The sequence below is a fragment of the Periplaneta americana genome, chromosome 14 (genome assembly GCF_040183065.1).
Source record: "Periplaneta americana isolate PAMFEO1 chromosome 14, P.americana_PAMFEO1_priV1, whole genome shotgun sequence".
Classification (NCBI taxonomy): Eukaryota; Metazoa; Arthropoda; class Insecta; order Blattodea; family Blattidae; genus Periplaneta; species Periplaneta americana.
The window spans coordinates 81507440-81529967 of record NC_091130.1 but is presented as its reverse complement, the minus strand read 5'-3'; the positions used below and the strand labels follow the sequence as shown (position 1 = coordinate 81529967).

Here is a 22528-nt window from a genome sequence, read left to right as displayed (position 1 = left end):
ATAAGGCCGCCATTATTCCCCATCCTGTGCAAGATTAAACCAATCTCTATCATCATATCCCAACTCCCTCAAATCCATTTTAATATTATTCTCCCATATACGTCTCGGCCTCCCCAAAGGTCTTTTTCCCTCCGGCCTCCCAACTAACACTTTATGTGCATTTCTGGATTCGCCCATACGTACTACATGCCCTGCCCATCTCAAACGTTTGGATTTAATGTTCCTAATTATGTCAGGTGAAGAATACAATCCGTGCAGTTCTGCGTTGTGTAACTTTCTCCATTCTCCTGTAACTTCATCCCTCTTAGCCCCATATATTTTCCTAAGAACCTTCTTCTCAAACATCCTTAACCTCTGTTCCTCTCTCAAAGTGAGAGTCCAGGTTCCACAACCATATAGAACAACCGGTAATATAATTGCTTTATAAATTCTAACTTTCAGATTTTTTGACAGCAGACTAGAAGACAAAACCTTCTCAACCGAATAATAACACGCATTTCCCATATTTATTCTGCGTTTAATTTTTTTGCTGTGGTCGTGCCAGAGAATCAGTCCCATTCCGGAGCTTATTGTAAGGTTTAGTAACAACGGTGATGGGTTGTTAACCCTTCGCCCAATCCCCAGGCTGGAGGGCCACCCCTTATCAACCAGTCCACGACTGCTTATTCAATATATTCGCAGCTACCCTTCATATCTGGAGGCCGTCTCCTCTATCCTCAACCTGAGGACGCGCTATGCCGTAGTGATAGGAACCCACAATACATGTTTATATTCTATCTAATAACTTCAAATTAAGAAATGATACTATTTTAAATACAATATTATTTGCGGATGATCAGGCTATATTTAGCGACTCCGAGGGTGAACTTCAAATGGCTGTATTATTATAATCTTGAGAAAGTAAGCATAGAACTTAATTTTACAGTATCATATACTATAAACTCCTTAACATTGTTATAGATTTAATATTATAGATTTATTAATTTGTCCTACAGAATTTATCTGTAATATTGACACTGAACCAAGGACCCGGGTTCGATCCCCGGCGCGGGATCGAATTTTTCTCATCAAATATTAAGTGTCCTTAACAATAGCTTTTTTGGCTAGAAATCATTATAACATATGCACTAAATTATTGATTAACAAAATAAAAAAAAAATAACTGCTTAGAAGTTAACGTAGCTCTTACCATGTTGCTAAAAAAACACGTTAACATTAAAGGAATAGATTCCAAAGAATATGTGGATCTATTCGGAAAATTCTGAGAAATAAGACAATGCAGAATAGGGAGAATAGTCCTACACAGTTGTAGTTGTATAGGTATAAAGTAATGAAATGGCTAATATAACATTATTTTCGTGAGAATTGGGCAACGAATGGATTACAACTTACTTGTAAATAGCTTTTAAGAAATCCGGAGGTTCATTGCCGCCCTCACATAAGCCCACCATCGGTCCCTACCCTGAGCAAGATTAATCCAGTCTCTACAAACATATCCTACCTCCGTCAAATCTATTTTTTATAATATTATCTTCCTATCTATATCTCGACCTCCCCAAAGGTCTTTTTCCTCCAACCTTCCAACTAGCACTCTATATGCATTTCTGGATTCGTCCTTACGTGCTACATATCCTGCTCATCTCAAATGTCTGGATTTAATATTCCTAATTATTTCAGATGAAGAATACAATGCGTGCATTTCTACGAATAGATTAAACAGAAAAATGGAAACACCTTAAATTAAAATCTTAAAACCCTTTGCAGGATATACTCATATGGACCAAGAGGGAAATATGAATATTATAGTTCAATTAAATGTAGTTTCTCTAACAGAAAAAGTGATAACTATAAAACAAATTGGTATGAATATAATGCCAGAATCCAGACTTCCCAATATGCTCCTAAATTACAAACCATTAGGGAATAAATTTTCTAGAAGACTTATTACAAGGTGGGAATATGAACTTAAATCCTGAGATTGGAACAACTGTCTAATCTTCAAAAACAGAAGATCATTATTATCATGAACTACGTGCATCTGACTTGTGAGTGAACTTCTGCACCGACTCCCAGCTAGGCGCATTCCAAACCCAAACCAGCTGACTACACTAACATTCGCTATATTATATTGAGCAAGCAACCCCGTTCGCCTCTCCTTCCGTGCATCGCCAGGCAGCGATCGGGGAATGCTATGAAATGATAATGAGAAGAATATTGGACGGAATGATATTGCCTAATGTGGGTAAATGGGGGAGCCCACAAATTTGTCCTCCACAGTTGTCACTATAACTTTTTCAATGAAAAATCTCAAGCATAACCAGAACTCGAACCAGGAACCACTGCTGATAATATAAACTATGCCGTCACTGAAGTGTTAAATATACAAGCTTCCACAACACTGTTAATATTTTCAAAAGCTTCTGATTTTACTGTCACACAACTCTTACAAGTTGAAAACTTTATATAAACTGCGTCCTACTGAATTTTCACCAAATCTAAATTTCTGTAACTAGATCCTAACCGAGCGAGTTGGCTCATGCGTATCGCATGGGACTCGCATTCGGGAGATCTGTGGTTAGATTCCCGAACCGACCAACCTGCCTGTAGTTTTTCCATGATTTTCCACAGTTACTTAAGCAAGTCTACGTAAAGATTAATTTTTGGACCTCTGTCATGGTAACAATGATTATTAGAGGAGAAAAATTCGCTCCGGCGCGTCGGGGATCGAAGCCGGGTCCTTGGTTCTACGTAGCAAGTGCTCTAACCATTGAGCTACGCCGAAGTTCAATCCACAGCACCGGATCGAATCGCTCTCCTCTAGTGTTTTTTCCTTTGTGGCCTGACTCCAAGTTCGACATATAAACGTTGACATCTTTCAAATCCAAGTTAGAAGATTATCTTATGACGAGTTGCCAAACTAACTTACTGTTATGAGAAGTGTTGTATTGCAGGTTTCCACGTATTCACATTTTTTTATGTTCTAGTGATATTTAACTTATTCCATCTTTTTGTTTCATGTTTCCCGATAATGTTATATCTATAATGTGATAACATGAGTTTATATATATATATATATATATATATATATATATATATATATGTATATATATGTATATATATATATATAAAATCATAATTTTTCTTACTTTATTTACCTAAAAATATTGTATTCATTGTACCACTACCTACCACTACCACTACTACTACTACTACTACTACTACTACTACTATTACTATTACTATTAATAATTGTCTTATTTTTTTATACTTCGTATATGTCATTTATTTTGACCTGCTGTTCACATTTTATTATGCTTTTTCCTTCCTTTCTGTATGTTATTATGTCTGATTTCTACTTACTTGTTGTTTACATTATATTGTTATTATTATCTTATTCAGTTTTGTGTGTCGAATTGTAGTGTTTTTGTAACGCAGTTTTACTCCTGGCTGAATGTTAGAGAAGGCCTTATGGCCTTAACTCTGCCAGGTTAAATAATCTATTATTATTATTATTATTATTATTATTATTATTATTATTATTATTAAGTCAACTGCGATTATAAATGGAGCGCACTCAAATGAGTGACTTGGTGGCCGGGATTCCACAGTAATATGCAGTGTTGCTCGGAGAATCTACGTAAAGATTAATTTTTTTTGGTCCTACATAATACGTCTGTTATGGTAACAATGATTATTAGGGGAGAAAAATTCGCTCCGGCGCCGGGGATCGAACACGGGTCCTTGGTTCTATGTAAGGGCGCCGTGGATTGTGACATCTGTAGTTCCCTACTAGCCCCCTTTGTGTGGACTTGCTAGGACTGCGTTCGTACACGGCTCGTGTCCTGTTTACTGTTCTTCCGATGTCTGTAGACCGCCCGGGCTTTTCTCAGGACACAAACAGCCATTGGTTTTGAATTGCCTCACCCAATGCGCAATTCATGTGGTACATCCTTACCAAATTTAGTTCTCCTGTCCTGTAATACATGAATATAAATTAAATACATTACAGCGTTAAAGAAAGTACATATTGTATTTTATAACTTTAATTCGAGTATAGACGTTTCATTAAGTCATTTGGATTCCATTAAATATCCTATAAACTTTTATTTTATTATTTAACGACGCTATATCAATTACTAGGTTATTGAGCATCAATGGAATTGGTAATACAGAGATAGTACTTTGCGATACGAGGCCGAGGATTCGCCATGAAATTATCTGACATTTGCCTTAGACTTGGCGAAAACCTCAGAAAAGATTAATCCACATAATCGGCCCAAGTTGGATTGGAACTCTCGCCAGAGAGTACCCTTGGACGAGTAGACAAACGCGCTACCGCTCCTTTTTAATAATGTATTTCCTGAAATTGAGGTGCTTACAGCAAAGTTATATTGCCAGACATGCGGTTTGTATTCCACGTATGAATGCTTTTATCTCATACATAACTTAAATGCTTAGAACTGACATATTCCCCAGGTTGGATAAACAGCAACCTGCCAGAGAGCGGTTTATGTAAAGAGCGTTCACATGAAATTTCAGGAGGACTGGAACAAAAAGTTTGGTAATAGCTCCATATCTTTGTGTTCTGTGGGCACGGGTCTTTGTCAAAACGAATTAGTTTCTGTAGACACGATTTCAATTCTAATTTCGGTGTATTTGTCTTTGTGAATGCGTCCATCTCTTCGCAGAGCAGGAAACGCAATTAAAATATCTGAACTAAAATAAACTGGAGCGGGTCCATTGAAATTTCGGCGTAATACTTTTCAAATACATCATCACCACCACCACCACCACCACCACCACCACCACCACCACCACCATGTTCATTTTTAACTTATAAGAAGGAAAGGAAAACAAAAAAATGAATGTGTGTGCGAGAGAGAAAATAATAGAAGAGTGAAGCAATTGATAGACAAACTAACGGCGCTACAGTAAAGAGTTAATAGAAGAAAGTAAAGGAGTAATTCAGGGTGATTCAAAAGGAAAGGATCATATATTGAAGGGTTGTATATTGGCGATTCTAAAAGAAAAACATGTAAACTTTATGTCGTATCTCAATGATATCCGAGAAACGGCTATTTGAAAATAACAACAAGCATGATTTCCCTTTTCTTTCTCTGCTTAATTAATCACATTAACTAAGACATAACCAAAACGACATTACGTTGTACTATTGCCTTTGTCATGTTGCCCAGTTTCATGTGCTTATTTATTACCAGAATACTTGGAGATGGTCCTTAGTCAACTCGAGCTGGTATGTACAGCTGTCAAAAGAAAAAGTGGCCGCTCTCCTGAAACAAAGTTCCCTTCGGGTATCTTCGCTACAATTCGGAGACAGGCGATGTTACATGTTGTTGGACCACGTTGCCTGATATCTACAGTTATAATTGAAGTATTCTGTGTGTTATCGATAGCATAATGGTAGCGTTCAGGCCTCTTATTCATGAGGTCCTGCGTTCGACTACAACCACGTGCTTTTTATGTTCTTTTTTGTTCTGTTTTTGAGAGAGACAAACTATACATAATGGCTCCTTTCTCTTTTACGATTATTTTAGTAATTAACATCAGGTTCATTAATATATTATGCCATGACTTTATCATTATGATATTGTGGCTGCAAATGGTAGGAAAAAAATTTTATTCTCAATAAAAATATCTTTCGTGGCATAAACAAAACAAATTTACTGGCGTCGGAATTAAAACATTCAAACAATTAAGCGTTCAAAAAACAAAACAAAAAGCCACAATTCAATATTTAGTCTATCTTCCTCTTATCTCGATCATCTTGCAGTCGAGTGGGCATGGAATTCACAAGTCTTTGCAAATAGAGACTGTTCTTAGACACGATATTCCAGGCATTCTGAACATACATACATAAGTGTTCTGTTATGGGCACATCTTTCATTGCAAACCCAGCAATATCCAATCTTTCCTATTTTCTGCCTTCCTCTTAGTCTCCGCATATGATCCACTTATCCTAATGTCGTCTATTATTCTTTTCAACCTGAGACCCAACCAATTCCTTTTTCTCTTTCTAATCAGTTTCAGCATCATTCTTTCTTTACTCACTTTTTCATACACAATTTTATTTCTTATTCTATCTGTCCACTTCACACGCACCGTTCTTCTCCACATCCACATTTCAAATGCTTCAATTCGTTTCTCTTCATTTCGTCGTAATGTCCATGTTCCTTCCCCATACAATGCCACACTCCACACAAAGCACTTCACTAGTCTCTTCCTTAGTTCTTTTTCCAGAGTTCCGCAGAAGATCCTTCTTCTATTAAAAGCTTCCTTTGTTCATGTTTGCAGTTTTTCTTGTGAAGGATACGTCTAAATGCGGTAACATCCCGTTGCTTTCCGCACACCACTATCTCTTTCGCATCTTATTAAATTCCAGGGGGCCCAAGCGTGGAGATGAGGAGAGTGGATTTGACTAATTGGGCCCTCCGGACTTCACCGAAAGTCACGGCAAGGGTTAAATATTAATTCTATCAGGATGTTTGACCCGATAAGAGACCGGGAAATCTCAATTAGCCTTTGCCCCCCGCATCCTGGACTAGCTTCTACGAATCATCAGAAAATCTTAGAGTGTGATTGGGCCAATTTTTCCGAAAATGTTTCCACACTTTTGCCCTCGTAGCTCAGAGGACGAACGTCGGAATTTAGATGTCAACGTCTCAGGTTCAATTCCTCGTTATTTCTTTTCATTTTATTGTGGTTCAAGATAGTGTAATGTAATAATACAAAAAGAAAAACTAATAGCAGTATTATGCAACTGGATTTTTCGAAACCTAGCATTAAATTTATGTTATTTATATCGCTAAAGAACGATTACAATATAAATAACTTGAATATTATTTATACAGTATCCCTAAGGATCGATAACAGAATATAAATGATAAATATCGGTTTGTTTCATTAATATAAGATATATAATACGTATTTAATTATCTAAATAAAATAACCTATTTAACAAAGAAAGATGTTTATTTGTGTTATAATAATTACTTACATAAAATACAGATTATTTATATTGTGAAAGAACAATAACAATATAAATAACTTGAATATTATTTTATAATGCTAATGGAGGAAAAGAGAATATAAATGATAACTTGAATATTATTTATATCGTTAAAGAACGATAACAGAATATAAAAAACGTGGATATTATTCATATCGGAATTTCACAGATGTATTTAAGAAATTGTAGAAGAATAGTAATTAGTAACAGTGTCCTATTTATTCTTCTTGGAGCCAAATTTGTAACTTTTAAAAGTGTGGTTACTATGTTGAAGTGTATGTGTTGTAACGGATGCTTGATTTGTTATGTATGTGAGTCAGTTATGAGATACTTGATGTCGTCGCAATGTCGTAATTATAGTTTGATTGTGTTTGTGTGACTATTGTGTATTAATGTATTATGTATGGTACGGTAAGCTGCATATTTGTGTTATAGAAGTGTTACGTATGTGTGTTGTTAATGTTTTTGTATGTTTCAAATTGATACCTGATATTTGTTTTGCAATCACAATGCCTAATTTACGGATTGTTTATGTTTTGTTTACATCGCGTAAGCTAATTTAATTTTATTTTCCATTTCTCTTTATGCCCATCTTTTTTTGTGTATAAAACTATAGCCCTAACATACATATGTATACTAGGGCTAACCCCCATTGGAGATACAGTAATAATTATTATTATTCATATCCTTATAAAACGATAACAGAATACGAATGATGACTTGAATTTTATTCATATCTCTAAAGAACGATAACAAAATATAAATAACGTGATATCCATCAAGAACGATAACTGGATATAAATGATAATTTGAATATCATTTACATCGCTAAAGAACGATTAAAAAATAAAATGAAAACTTAAAGAAGGCCCGAACCCACAACCTTTGAATCATTAAACAAGCACTCTACCGCTGGTCTACGAGGCGCAGATATGGAACACTTTCATATTTACGGAACTGCTTGTACAAGCACATGCATCGTGTAACATCGCCGCGATCCGAAGTGGACTTCGAAAATATTCGCTGTTCACGAGTGCGGCCACTTTTTTTTTTTTTGACAGCTGTACTTTCAACAAAACATGGTCCCTTTACATTTGAGCCGGCCAGTCACCCAGTACCTCAATTAAACCTATCCTGAGCGTTGGATTGGTCACGGAGGTATTTATTGGCCACTGAATTCACCCAACCATACATCAATTAGATTGTTTGTGGGGTTGGCTGAAGAATATGGTCTACAAACGCAAAGTGGAAACAAGGGATCAATTGCTTGCCCGCTTTTTAAATGTTTGTGATCACATTAGGGAATATCTGAACCAGCTCAAATTAGCAACACGGCATCTGGCTACGTGAATGGAAGTTAACAGAGACATCCTTGAACATGTTCTGTAAAGAGAAATGGACAATTAAATTCAACATACAGGTAACAGTTGTAATATCGCCTGCACTATTTCCGTTCCTAATGCTTTAGATTGACTTTCTCCAAAAGCGTTGAGAATTAGACATATGTAATGATTTTTTTTCTTTATAATCGTCCATACTATCACCCGTTTCATCCTGAATTAGGCTACTCTGTATATGTAAAGCGTTTCATATTCTCGGTGCCTGCGGACGCAGAAAGATACGCTCTTCAACAGAAGGCAAACAGATGGAATGCAGCGCTGCTCATAATTTGAAATAAAAAGAAATATTGCAGTATTATACAAATGCTCATAGTGAAAATTATATTTTTACAAATTACTTACCAGAATGAAATATAACGTTGAAAATGTTGTCTTCTGTCGTCCACGCATTTTTGGACTTTTTTTTAATTCCCCATCACACGCTTCATGGAAATGAATGAATTTCCCTGCAAATGTTTTCCTCTAGGGCGGCGTTTCTCAAACTAGTAATTTTGACACTGAGAGTCGTGAAACAAATATAACTTAACGTATTCAAAAGAAATAAGCCATGTAATTCTGAGAAAAACGAACACATGGGCCTGTATTAGAAATATTCAATGTCCGGTACGAACATTAAAAGAAAGTTTTATAACTAAATAATCAAGAAATTTATCCAAATGCCGTTTCCTCCAAAAGACAGAGAAACTCGCCAAATTTGTACGATGATCAGAAAATATTCACATGTGCACTCGTATGGCTTGGCATACCCTACTTCATGAAGTCGGGAGTGTCAGCAACAATAGATGAGTGGCTTAGTGCCAGAGCTACCTAAGCCACAATTACAGTCAAAAAAGTTATTGAAATCTAAACTCAAACCTCGTTTTTTAAAACTATATGCTCTCAATTGGAATTTATTTCTCATTTACTATAATCTAATATTTATCTAGTACATCTACTTTGGCACACAGATGAATGATAATTTACAGTTATTTTATGCAGAAATCTGCTGCTAAAAATTATGGTTTAGGCAACTTTGGCACTGAGCGACTCAAATGCAATAATAGTGTCGGTAACATAAATAAAACAATTGAACAGTGGAAATCACTGGGAATGGAATTACGGTATTGCCATTATAAATACTTGGTAAGTTCCTCTATGCCCTGCGCTTGTTTGCTGGTATATGCTATCACCACCAGATTTGTAGTGTAGTGCTACACAAAATAGAGACATTAAAGCAAACAAGAGGAAGCGTTTTGCGTCATGAAATTTGCACAAAAGAGGACGCTAGTAGTAATGGGCGAAGTTGTTCTTTTCCCGGAACAGTCTCGAATTGGGACTGTTACAGTTACAAGTAGAGATGTGTCTGAATCGTTCACTGATGAGAGCTATCTCTTTGACTCTCGCTCCATTTGAGGAGTCATTCAAAAGAGCTGTACAGTACCATCCCTCTTCCCCAAGCAGCTCGCACATACGTTCGAGCACTCATCGCTTGGACTCTCTTAAAATACGTTATCGGCATGACAACATAGCACACATGTTTCTCAATAGATGACATTCCAATCGGTTTGGAAACTTGTTGTGTATGCGGACAGAAGCTTTATGTTTATTAGATAAACAGCTGTTGAATACATGGTCAGAATGCAACACTAATTGGTATATGAAGTCATGAAGACACGGTAACCAACTAAAAAATTTAACATGTCATTTAAAACGTGTAGTATGTAATTTTTGTTCTCCGTGTTACGTGGTTAAAAAAAACTAAAATGATTAATTTTTATTTTTACGTTTCTTAATGCTTAGTTATGATAATAATAATTACATTATAATTTCATACATAATAAAAATATATAACTACAGTGTATATTTATATATTACCAGTAGTGAGACCTGAAATCCCCACACTTAGTAAAATGTTAGAAACGCATCTGTATCAAAATGTAATAATTTAATTTATATTCATGTATAACAGGACAGGAGAAGAGATGTCAGAGGTAAATCTAATAGGAATAGAAATATGACACGGATGTCCTTTATCACCTACATTATCCAAGGGAGGTACAGCTGGCACCAGCGTTTTTGGCGTGTGTCGTAGAGTATAGTGCCCAGTTTGTGAGCATGTTGCTAGTGCGGCTGAGAATGGTGCCACTTCCTATATACGCCACATCAGCCATTTGTCAAACACAGTTGTCACACTGGCTACGGTAAAAGTAAGACACTAGCATTTAACTTTCCCATTACTTATTTCACACGCCATAAACGATGACGCGGACTGTACTCGAGTTGTCAGAAAGAAATATTGGATATTTCTATATCATCAGCAAGAACTAATGACGTAGTTAACGAATCTAAAAAGAAACATGTGATTTTTCAGTGGGTTTAAGCAGATTCGACATACGAAATGAATTGCAATATCTAAGGAATTTCAATTTGTTTATATTCATACGTTCGACATAGGACTCCAAACATCGCAAATGTCATCATTTGTAACAGTTATTATAAAGTACACTTACATGAAACACTTTTTTTTACTAATGGCGGATACTTAGCTGTCCGTAATTTACAAATATAAAGCCAGCTGAATAATCCAATTTACCGACAGAGTCGTTGCCCAGGATGTGTCATAGGAGACTGGTCTACGCTACACCCGCTCTCTGGCCCAAATTTGAATGTCGGACTCGTGAATCGGATGATCGAGGTTTACTGCATTTTCGATAATTACAAATAGCATAATCTCTTCAACAAATTAGTCGTCTAGATTCAAAACCCCCTAAGCGCAATTTTTGCACATTTTCGGGTTTTTATACAATTTGAATCTGTATAATGAATTCTAACAATTGTATAAATATTACAGTTGAAAGTCAACCCAATAGGGCTTAAATAGAGCGATGAAAATTGGGTTTAGCTTTAAAATCCCCCATAGAACGTAAAACTTACAAAATTGTTACATTCAAAATCCTCTATCAACAAAAGAGCCAATCGGTGATGAGAATGCGGTCACGTGCCAATATGGGGTCACGCATTCTGTTGTGGCTTAAATGCGGTCATCTTGTGAAAACATATTTGTGTTTTTCGTTGAAAATCACAGTAAAACATGAGCGAATTTTGTGCACATGCTTCTCTTGTCTCACCGGATAGATTCAGAAAGCGATAGAGACAAATAGAAAGCTGGAAGAGAAGCGGAATTCGCCAAGAAAGGTAATTAAATTTAGCGTTGTAACATAGCTTCAAAGTTTTCTTACGTACGTTTTTTATGTACTATTATTGCAATCAACATCGATACGGTAATTATTTGGCATTTTAATTGTTACAGATATTCTCCCACAGTTCCCGAATTAAGCACAAAACGAAAATATTCCGATGTACAGCATTACGAATGACTGATATAATGAAGTTCCATAAGATATTTTATCAGTCTAAAGACAAATTACAACAGGCTAATTTTATTCTACAACATTGTTAGTGTTCTACAGTAAAGACTACTCGTGTACAATATTCAAAGAGAGGATTAACATTTAAATACAACATTCGTTGTTCGTGATTCCCTAATTCCTATATGTCGAAATTATTTTCTTGGTGGTTTAGGTTTGAAAAAAGACAGTTCAAGTTTGTTTAAAATCATGTATCTTTAGGCCTATTTGATTAGATTCAAAGCTACAGGCAATTGGCATTTCAAATTCAACGCTGTTAACGTTTTTTTTATATCCAGAATAAAACTCATGTTAATATCGTAAAAAATGAAAAAAATTAACTCCGAGGCTGTTCATAACGATTGTGCTTGTGAAGAAGCTCAAGATGACAAAAAATTTGTGTTTTCAACCGTACAGAAAATTTAGTTTATTTGATAATATGATGACAAAAAGTTGGATTCATTTTTGTTGAAATTTTGTCCATAAACGATGTCACTAATTCATTTCTTTTATTTTTCTCACATACACGAGAGAAGGAATCTGAGCTCTTGCGCTGTACGAATGATACTCGGGTAAGCTCGCGCTGAAGTATAGGTATCCAAGGCGACACGCGCGAACAAAGGCTGCGATTATCTGAAGAATTCATTTGAAAAATGCATGAGGGGAGGGTGAAATACGTAGATGCGTGGCTCATTTATTTTAGGACACATCAGGACATTTTTCTTAGCGCCTTATAGAAACCACAGGTAGGACTAGTTGACTTAATTTAGGAGAGATGGTATAATTGCTACGAAATGATTGGAAGACAATATGGCCAAATCGACCCTGAGTACATTTTGTGGGGAAAGGTAGGTATTCTTACAAAAGGGAAACATGTAAGTGTATTCCGGGCTTAGAGATTGTTTGGGGTGCGACATGTTTGCCATCCTCATTCTGAATATAAGTAGGCCTAATTCAGTTGTTCATGGCAACATCCGTCGAGCTGGATGCCGGACTAGCCAGGAAACAGAGTACAGTTCCTTCAACCAATACTGGAAATTGGTGATTTGAAGGAATGAAGGATAACATCCGTGGTATATATTTAGTACCCCAGATTGTGTTTTTAATTGGTTTATTTTACAACGCTTTTTCAACTGTGATGATTATCTAGCGTCTGAGTGAAATGAAAGGGATAATTCCAGTGAAATGAGTCCATCTCTAGCGTTCAAAGCTACCTAACATTTGCTCCAAATGAGTTGAGAGAAAACCCCGGAAAAATCTCAACCCTGTAACTTCTCCCAATCAGGATTTGAACCCGCGTCCGCTCGTTTCACAGTCAGACTTGCTAACCGTTACTCCACAGCGGCGGATACTCGGATTGTAGCTCACCACAGAACAGGATATCGGGGTAATCCTGGTATATGTTGGGGATGGATCCAAATCAGAGTGCTGCAGAACAGCGCTTACAACCGGTTTATATTCGACCGGTTGCAGATCAACCGGCCAGGTTGGACATTCATTCGAATATCCGGCCTTGAAGCGGTTGCGCCTGTCTAGACAGAACCACAGATATAGAGGACAGAATACCAAGCACATTTTACCATACAGGAACTCTGATGACATTTTGTAACTACACAAATGGAGTAATTGAAGGAAATTAACTTTTACTAATTTAGAAAGTGGTTAGCTTGAAATTCTTAGGAAAATATTTGGGGCTAAGAGGGATGAAGTTAAAGGAGAATGGAGATAGTTACACAACGCAGAACTGCACGCATTGTTTTCTTCACCTGACATAATTAGGAACATTAAATCTAGACTTTTGAGATGGGCAGGGCATGTAGCACGTATGGGCGAATTCAGGAATGCATATAGAGTGTTAGTTGGGAGGTCGGAGAGAAAAAGACCTTTGAGAAGGCCGAGACGTATATGGGAGGATATTAAAATGGATTTGAGGGAAGTGGAATTTGATGATAGAGATTGGATTAATCTTGCACAGGATAGGGATAGATGTCGGGCTTATGTAAGAGCAGCAATGAACCCGCGGGTTCCTTAAAAGCCATAAGTAAGTAAGTTAGCTTGAAATGGGGTTATAATTGATTGGACACTTTGGTACATTTATCTTCATAATTAATATATAAATCAACTAATTGACACCGGTAACAACAAAGGAAATAAGCGTAATGCATAGGTGAAATCTGACGTATACACAAAACAAAAATAAAATAAATTACAATTACTTACAAAAGAGACGAGCAAATATGTACACACTTACTATTGTAACGTTCATACTTTGAACTCAAAATTAGGCTACCCCTGAAAAAGTAGTGGTTAATATCGCCTATGTATTTTAATTATTCTAAGTGGATGTATTATTATTTCTCTAATAAGTCGTTTTTAGGGAGATAAGTTATTAACAAAAATAAAAACACTCTGAATTCTAATAATTGTAGTTTCATGATGCGTGCTTCAATCAATGAGGGGAGAGGAGGAAATATCATTTGAAAGTTACACGATGATAATCGCGTCTTTGCAACAATTCTTGGAACTCCTGGGTGGCTCAATATTGTCTGTAATCCACTGAATAGTTTGTTTCAAAACTTATGTGATTCCTATACATATTTATGTAAAAAATTGTTACATCCCATGCATATTCAACTCATATAATGAACGTTTGTTTCCAGAACTCTTGTAATCCAAAGACAGAATCACGTTAATGCTCAGTGTTGAGGAGGGAAAAATTGTTGAAAAATAAGGTAAATCGGTCGAAAATTCTATGTTTTTTGTTGGAATTATTGAGTATAGGTTACAAGGCGCCAAAATAAAGCATAAAAACACCACGCTCCTTCCATTTTAATCAATTTTGATTCTGGAAAGAGTGCATTGCTAACTAGTGCAACATCCAGCTTTTTGGCCTCTTTAAAAATGATTGTAACTCTACAGATTGTTTATTTTCAAGTTGTATGTGATGGATGAAGATTAATTTATTATGGAATCACAGGAACGTGGCCGAAAAAGAGTAAGGAATATCAAAAATTGGAGAAAGGAAGAAGACAAAACGTCCAGGAAAGATACTGTTTTGTAACTTCTGATTATAACATGATTTGTAATGTTTTATACTCACTGAAATCTAATTCTACTTTTTTATATTATAGATATAAATCTAAATCGCTTCCCAGAGCTCCCCAGTCTCATCACGCATCTACAAAAACATACAGCTGTTCAACCCCGAAAATGCAAGATATCAGAAGGTTTCATGAGGGGTTCTATTAATGTACAAGAAAAGTCATGCAAGACTTATATACTTAAGTACACAACACAGTCAGCACCTAAGCGATCAAGGGCTAAGTTAATCCATAGTTCCAGGAAATCTGTAGCTATTAACTATCACGTTTCAACAAAAAAGGAATCATCCAGGTTTGCACAACTACATTTTTATCTATCTTAGGCATTTCACGCGACCGAGTGCAGCGAGTATGTAGGGCTCACCTTGTCTCTGGACAAAGTCCTAGAGAAAATAGGGGTGGTGATAGGCGCAGTAAATTATATTCAAACAAAAGAGAGGCTGTAATAAAATTCATACAGGGACTAAATCCAGTAGTAATGTAAAGTATAACTTCTTTAGGAATATTTTTATTTATAAATTCAATAAAAGTATCAAATCCCCCAGTACTAATGTATGTTCTGAATATATACACTTGAAGGCAAATATTTCTGCAGGTCCAGAAAAAGGTAACAGAGATAATATGCCAAAGCTTCGATTGCACAAGTTAAAGACCAAGGCTTTTTACAACATGTTAGAAGAAAATACTGAATCAACTCTACGCAGTTTTAAGTTTTGATTGTGAGAAACATTTACTGTTGCCCTAGATATCTGATCAGGATGCATATTATAGCCGACAGTTGTAAAAATACAATTTTACAATATGTCAGGGGTCATTCTCAGACCCCCAAAATACTAAGACCGTGACCATCTACACTTGGTTGAAGAATGAACGATATAAAGCTTCAAATGAAATTTCCTCTGTTCTTAATTATCATTTAAACCACGCCAATCTAGATAGTAAGACTTGTATACGGCTATTTTCTGACGGATGCCCTGGGAAAAATAAAAAATTGCACTGTAATAGGTATGTTGGCTAAGTGGTTACATTAAGAGGCACTTCAGAATATATTAAAAATTGAATACATCTTTCCCGTCGTATGACATTATTTCATCCCCCAAATAGGGTATTTGGGAGGATTGAAATGTCTATTAAAATGAAAGAAGGAATAATTAAGCCCGAACATTATGATTCTACTTTTAGTCAGTATGGAACTGTTAAACATCTCTGTGACGAAGTGTCAGTCCTTGATTGGAAGGCTGCAATAAGTGAAGTTGTTAAACCTCCTGGACAGTAACATTTTCAACTGTCCCAGTCAAAGAGACTAATATCAGAAAATCAAACTTAAGGCAGAATATACTAGTAAGATGTGAGTCTCATTATCACTCAGACATTTGCAATAGCATGTCCATTCCAAAAAAAGGGGAAAGTTTTTGTAACATAAAATCAACACGAGCATTTTGTGCCAGTTAAAAAAGCCGAACTGAAGGATGTCTATAGGTTGCTAAGTAAACATTTTGGCAATGAGTGGCGAGTGCGAGACGAATTGCAATATTACAGAGAAGTAATGAATTTTCAATATAATTTAGGAGGTGAAAAAACTTATTATGATGAGGAAGAAAATTGCTATCATACTGATATTGAAGATTACATTGTATAAAGTCCATTTTGTTCACATTAAAGCAGATTGTCTGTAAAAAAAAATTGGAAGACAATTTAATGAAAGTCTACATTTTGTACATTACTTTGTATTATCAAATTTAAAAAACAAATTTAATAAACTACAAAATTCAATAACAAATGCTAAAAAATTCTTATATGTTCAATACCGGTACACGTCTTTATGAATCAAAACTTCCTTTATCCCAAAGGTACTTTTGCAAAACTTTCTATAAGCTTAATTTGGTTGCAAAACTTCTCTTATCCAGAGCTTTTTGTGACATATCTCCGTTATTTTGGGTACTAAGTTTCAAATGATTTAAGTATTTCAATAATTTAAGGACAAACTATTTAAAAGTCAAAAAATCTTCCTGAAATATTAATTTTGCAAAGAGTAATAAGTGTTTCGTATTTTTCTCAGAATCGCTTATAATGGATAAGATAAGTTTTGTACCTCAACGTCTCAATTACACTTCCTTCAGCATGAGACGTAGGAAAAAAGAAACTCTTACACCTTGAGCCAAGCTATTCCATTACACTGCTTACATCGTGAATGATTTGTTCCGTAGTTTTTCTGTGTATCTATGCAGTCTTCCTGCTGCATATAATAAAAATGTCAATTGAAAAGTGTAGTAGGCCTAAAGTAAGCAACCGGTTCATAAGAAAATACGATTCTTTCTGTTTGTGGGATATTCCAAGTGATCCATCTGTTGCAGCAGAAATGACATGTTAAATTTCGTTTATCGATTTTTCTATCAATTCATAAGCTGCAAATCTGGCTGCCATTTCATTTATTACTAATCAGTGGCTTACTCCTTGAACTACATGAATATAGCTGGTTGGAGATTACCATCAGCTCTGAAATACAGTACACCTATCATTACAGCTCTATTATTATTATTATTATTATTATTATTATTATTATTATTACTATTACTATTATTACTATTACTATTATTATTATTATTATTATTATTATTATTATTATTATTATTATTATTATTATTATTAACATTAATGTTGTTAGTATATTCCCTTCAAATTCAGTACCAATAATGAAACAATGAAATTAACACATTAAACATATAGACGTATCCACAATAAAAAAATCTTCCCTGAACAGATCCAAATTTGAACACCTAATGATACAATTACTGTAATTACCACATCTCTGCCAATTAGGCTTATTAACAATGTCGTATTTTCAACACACGTATATTATAAAGCAAACAGTTGACTGACGCCATGCGTATGCTAGGAGACCACAGAATCACGTGACAGTGTTCTTAGCAACGCTCGATATCACTATAAACAAACTGTCATGCAACAAGATTCACTGATACAGGGAGAGTTGCTTCGTGTATGCGAGATTACATAAAGACCTGGTATTACAAAACAAGGACCAACAGATGTATGAAACAGAGAAAGCTTACAGACGTAGTTTATAACATAGAAAGATACCGAAAAGAAATCGGTGTGATTTAAATGATACTCTCACATAAACTGTATGCATTTTATAACAATTGAAACCCCTTATTACGTTTTGAATAATAGAGTTGCTTATAGTCTACTTTTAAGCGATTATTCAAGATACAGTACATGCATAAATGAAATCCTTTAAGGGGTTAGGTACAGCTTACAGCAGTAAAATTTTGGAAATATTCAACTTTTTTTTCCTCCATTACTGTATCTTGTGGAGTAATAAAAAATTAGTATGTGTAAAACACTGTCCTTCTGCTATAAGAAAAAAAATATTTTTTACGATTTAAAAAATTATTTACTTTTTTTTTTTTTTTTTTTTTTTTTTTTTTTTTTTTTTTTTTTTCAAAATTCAGTTCACTGTGCAGTGATCAAGCGTTTCCCACATAACTCAAAACTGTCAAACATTCTGTGATGAAATTTTTTGTGTGTATTTATGCATGTCATATCTAAAATATGATGCAAGGTCACTTCATCACTTTTCTACCTTTGATGGATTGTCTAATAAAAATAAACTCATTAAAAAAATGTTCAAATATAAGTATTTTCTCCCAACACAAAATCAAAAATATATATTATTTATTAAGGAATGCAGTTGAAAGAGCATGATATTGTAAACATGAGTTTCAGTAATACAATAAAAGAGAGAGAACATGAAAAAGTAAGAAGTTAATGAGTTATGAGTAGACAGCGGAAAAAAAGTCATTCGGATGTGAAGGTAACTACAACGCGAGTAGTTTGTCTCGTCAGAGGGTTGTTGTTTGCGTAAGCACAGTTGGCATAATAGAGATGCGTGCAGGTAAGAACTGTTCTCGAATCGATGATTCAGAAGGTGCCTGATATTTTGTGTACTTTTCTATAAAACTTTTAAAGTGAGTTTTGAATGGAATATTACAACTTATCATTCGACACATCCTGGCAAAAGTCATATTTCATATTTGAGGTGGAATTTGAACTTGAATCCTTACATTCTTCTAATAGAGAGCAACACTTTTCATGTTTTTCTGTGTATTACATTGATGTTTTATCCATTGTTTTCTTATCTATTTAATGCACACATACATAACGCACATTTATTGTTTGACCAGTATCACTACTATAAATGTCGACACCATATTCTTGTATTAAAGAATACACCCCGTCTTTTTAACATCTGTCTTCGGTATTATGATCATTTCACCGAACACAAATGAAGAATATGTTTATGTATTAGAGACCTGCAAAAGAGTGCACACAACCGGTTTAGATTCGACCGGTCGAAGCTACAACCGGCTTGGATGAATATCGGACCAGATACTTGGTTGTCGAGCGGTTACGCCTGATGTATTGCAGAGTAGATAGAACATCAGGCGCACTTACACGAAACTAACGTTTTCCGAGTTTACAACCGGAGTAACAAGGAAATTTACGTTGTCTTATTGAAAAAAAAAAGTGTTTGCAAGTACTCTTACAGTCCATTCGACACTATAACACATATATTTTCTTTATTATTCTGAACTTGCAGTAACTTTATAAGTATCGTTTATATTTTAAACTTATAGGGCCGTATTGATAGACATTTTTAGCGCGGGCTTCCGGTGGATGATCAGCGAAACTAACGTTTTTCATATTCATAAACCAATGTTATCGATATGAATACTTCGTCCCTCTTCTGGCAAAGTCGGGGGTAGTTTAGCACGCTCGTAGCGGGGCTAGCGAAATGTCTATGAATAGCATCCTTAGAGTTTTACTAATGAAAGTTGCTTATAGATATGTTAAACATTGTTATAGTTTTTCACAAAACAAGACGTGCACAAGCCATGTATATTTTTCTTACCAATAAACGCTATATAGCTGGCGTTTTCTATACCAGTGTTAAACAGTATACGTCGTAACTTCATCATTTGATTACGTCGTAACTCTTTCTTGTCACATATTGACTGACTCTTGTTCGATTTGTATAACCCAATAATCGATATTACATAAGTTCATGTAAGATCGCGAATTATTTAGAACACAAATCTCACACGGAAATAAATGGTAAGGAGGAAGAAAATACGATATCCAAATAACACCAAATACATTTCATCATACAAGAATTCTTTAACATTTTCTCAGTATACAAACATAGTAATAATATTGAAGGATATTTATTTTGTTTAATTACAAAAAATATGTTTGCTTCAAATAGGAATACAAATAATTTGACACTTTAATACATTTATTTTTGTATATCGAACTTGCAGTAATTTGACTAGTAACAAATAAATGAACAATGGACACAGTGACATTGAAGGAAATAGACGTAATGTATAATGTGAAATATCATAATGTAAACATATTCAAAAATATAATTACAATTCAGTATAAAACAAAATAGGAAATAAGTACATACAGTCCATTATGACGTTTGTACTTTAAACTAAAAAAACGTATAGGCCTACCTCTAAAACAATAGTTGCATGCTGTTTAATTATTCTAAGCAGTTGCAATATTATTTATTAAGAAATCAATTTAAAAAGATAAACAGTAATGTTATTTTCAACATTACGATTACTTTGGCTCCAAATGGTTGTTGTTCTCTACAAAATAAGTATAATTTACACATCTCTAAACTACGAATAACAAAAGAATAGCAAGTTTTAGAAACAAATCATTCTGTATAGAAAAGATCTACTTCAGAGAAAACAAGTGTCATTCAAAGAATTATTTTATTACACACGTGCTAATATCAACTATTGGCCAATATTCGTTTCATAAGTGTTGCTAGAGAGGCTAGAGTTGTTTGGTAATCTTTCCACCAATTTAGTATGTAGAAAATAAAATAAGCATAATGTGTAATGTGAGATATAATAAGTAAATAAATCCAAAATAGAATTACAATTAATCACAAAACATAAAATTAAATAATTATTAACTCTAAATGCATTCCTCCAAAACAGTAGCTATTCACATACAGGGTAGAAAGAAATAACCCTGCAGAATGTACGGAGCGATAAGGTTCACTTAAATGAATTGAAAACCTATATTACGTTTTGTGATTAAATGCACGGTTATTAGAAAATTGAGTTGGAAGTTTCAGCAGTCTGGCAACATCGCCGCTAGTTGCACACTGCTTTTTCTTCTTGTAATACAGATGTAAGACGTCAACGAACTCAGGTCTGTCTACCTAGGTCAAGCATGTCAAAGTGGGCCATAGATAGTATTAAATTTGTCATAGCTGTGATTCGACTTTTCTACAGTGACCAGATGATTGACAACTCACTGAGAGTTCGATTGCTCGAAAATTAGTTGGTAGACTCTAGTCATAGTAAACATACTAAAAGTATTGGTTGTAGTATGTTTCAAAAGATATAAAGATGTTTTTGTTTTAGTTTTACTATTGATTGAGTTTACTGTTTTTTTAAGTGTGTCATTATTGTAATATTATAATTCAGTTTTCTAGTGTAAGCAAAAATTACAACCTTGGTAATTTGTGGATACCGAAAATTTTTTTTTCTGCAATTTACGCTTTAGAACGTCTGTAGTTTCACGCTGCATGCCGTTCGTTCGTCTTGATGATCCGCAGCTATAATATCTGGATGGTTCACTGTGATCTTCCTTTTATACGCCAGAGCCGTCCACCCTCACAGAGATCGAATCAACTCGAATACTCGTTAAACCGAATACTGAGGCAGTACGCAAGCAGATGTACTTCGCATACTGCCTATAACGCCAGGCGTTCAGTAGTGCTATGTAGGGTTTCTTCGGTTACAACCTGTTTTGCAGGACTCTATTACTTATCTCAATGTTCTCTATTCACGTACGGATGAGGACTGACTGAAATCGCAGAGTGGCAGTTGTTTTCGGTGTTCGCGTGGTGCCTTGTTGTAGCTATCTACTTGGGATGTGTGCACACCTCATGCCATAGTCGTACAGCACTTGTAATCCATAGTCATGACTTTTATTTCACTTTTTTCCGCTGTCTATTTATGAGAGAAACGCTTCGTCAAACAGTAATCATTTTGAATTTTAAAAAATATAAATGATATTTTTAAATCGTAAAAAACATTTTTTTCATATAGCAGAAGGACAGTGTTTTACACATACCAATTTTCATTATTGTACAAAATACACTACTGGAGGAAAAAAATGTTGAATATTTCAAAACATTTTAATGCTGTAAGCTGTACTTAACCCCTTAAGCCACACCAGAATATGAAGATAAACTTTATTTGGAATTGAATTTAAGCTAGGATAATTTTAAAATCCTTAAAATGCAGATATTTCACTTAGAATGCATGTAAATCATTTTGTTAAAAAATCACAGGAAATGTCTATTCGTATATACACAATGTCCCGCGATAAGCGATAATTTCAAGTGTAAATAATGCTTTATTAACAAGCCTTTTTACATAATTAGATGTAAAACATATCCGAGTTATGGAGAATGCTCAATACAACTTTATGTGTGCGCCTTGAGTTGCTCTGCAGACATCTAATGGTATTCAACCTCCCGCCAAGTGTTCTGTAACATTT

The 22528-nt window shown here is 34.9% G+C and overlaps 1 protein-coding gene across 1 annotated transcript in view; it reads right to left on the bottom strand.

Annotated features, from left to right (window-relative positions):
- LOC138713513 (otoferlin-like) overlaps window positions 1–22528 on the bottom strand; it is a 1213561-nt gene that overhangs the window by 1122773 nt on the left and 68260 nt on the right. The gene's annotated exons all lie outside the window — the stretch shown is intronic.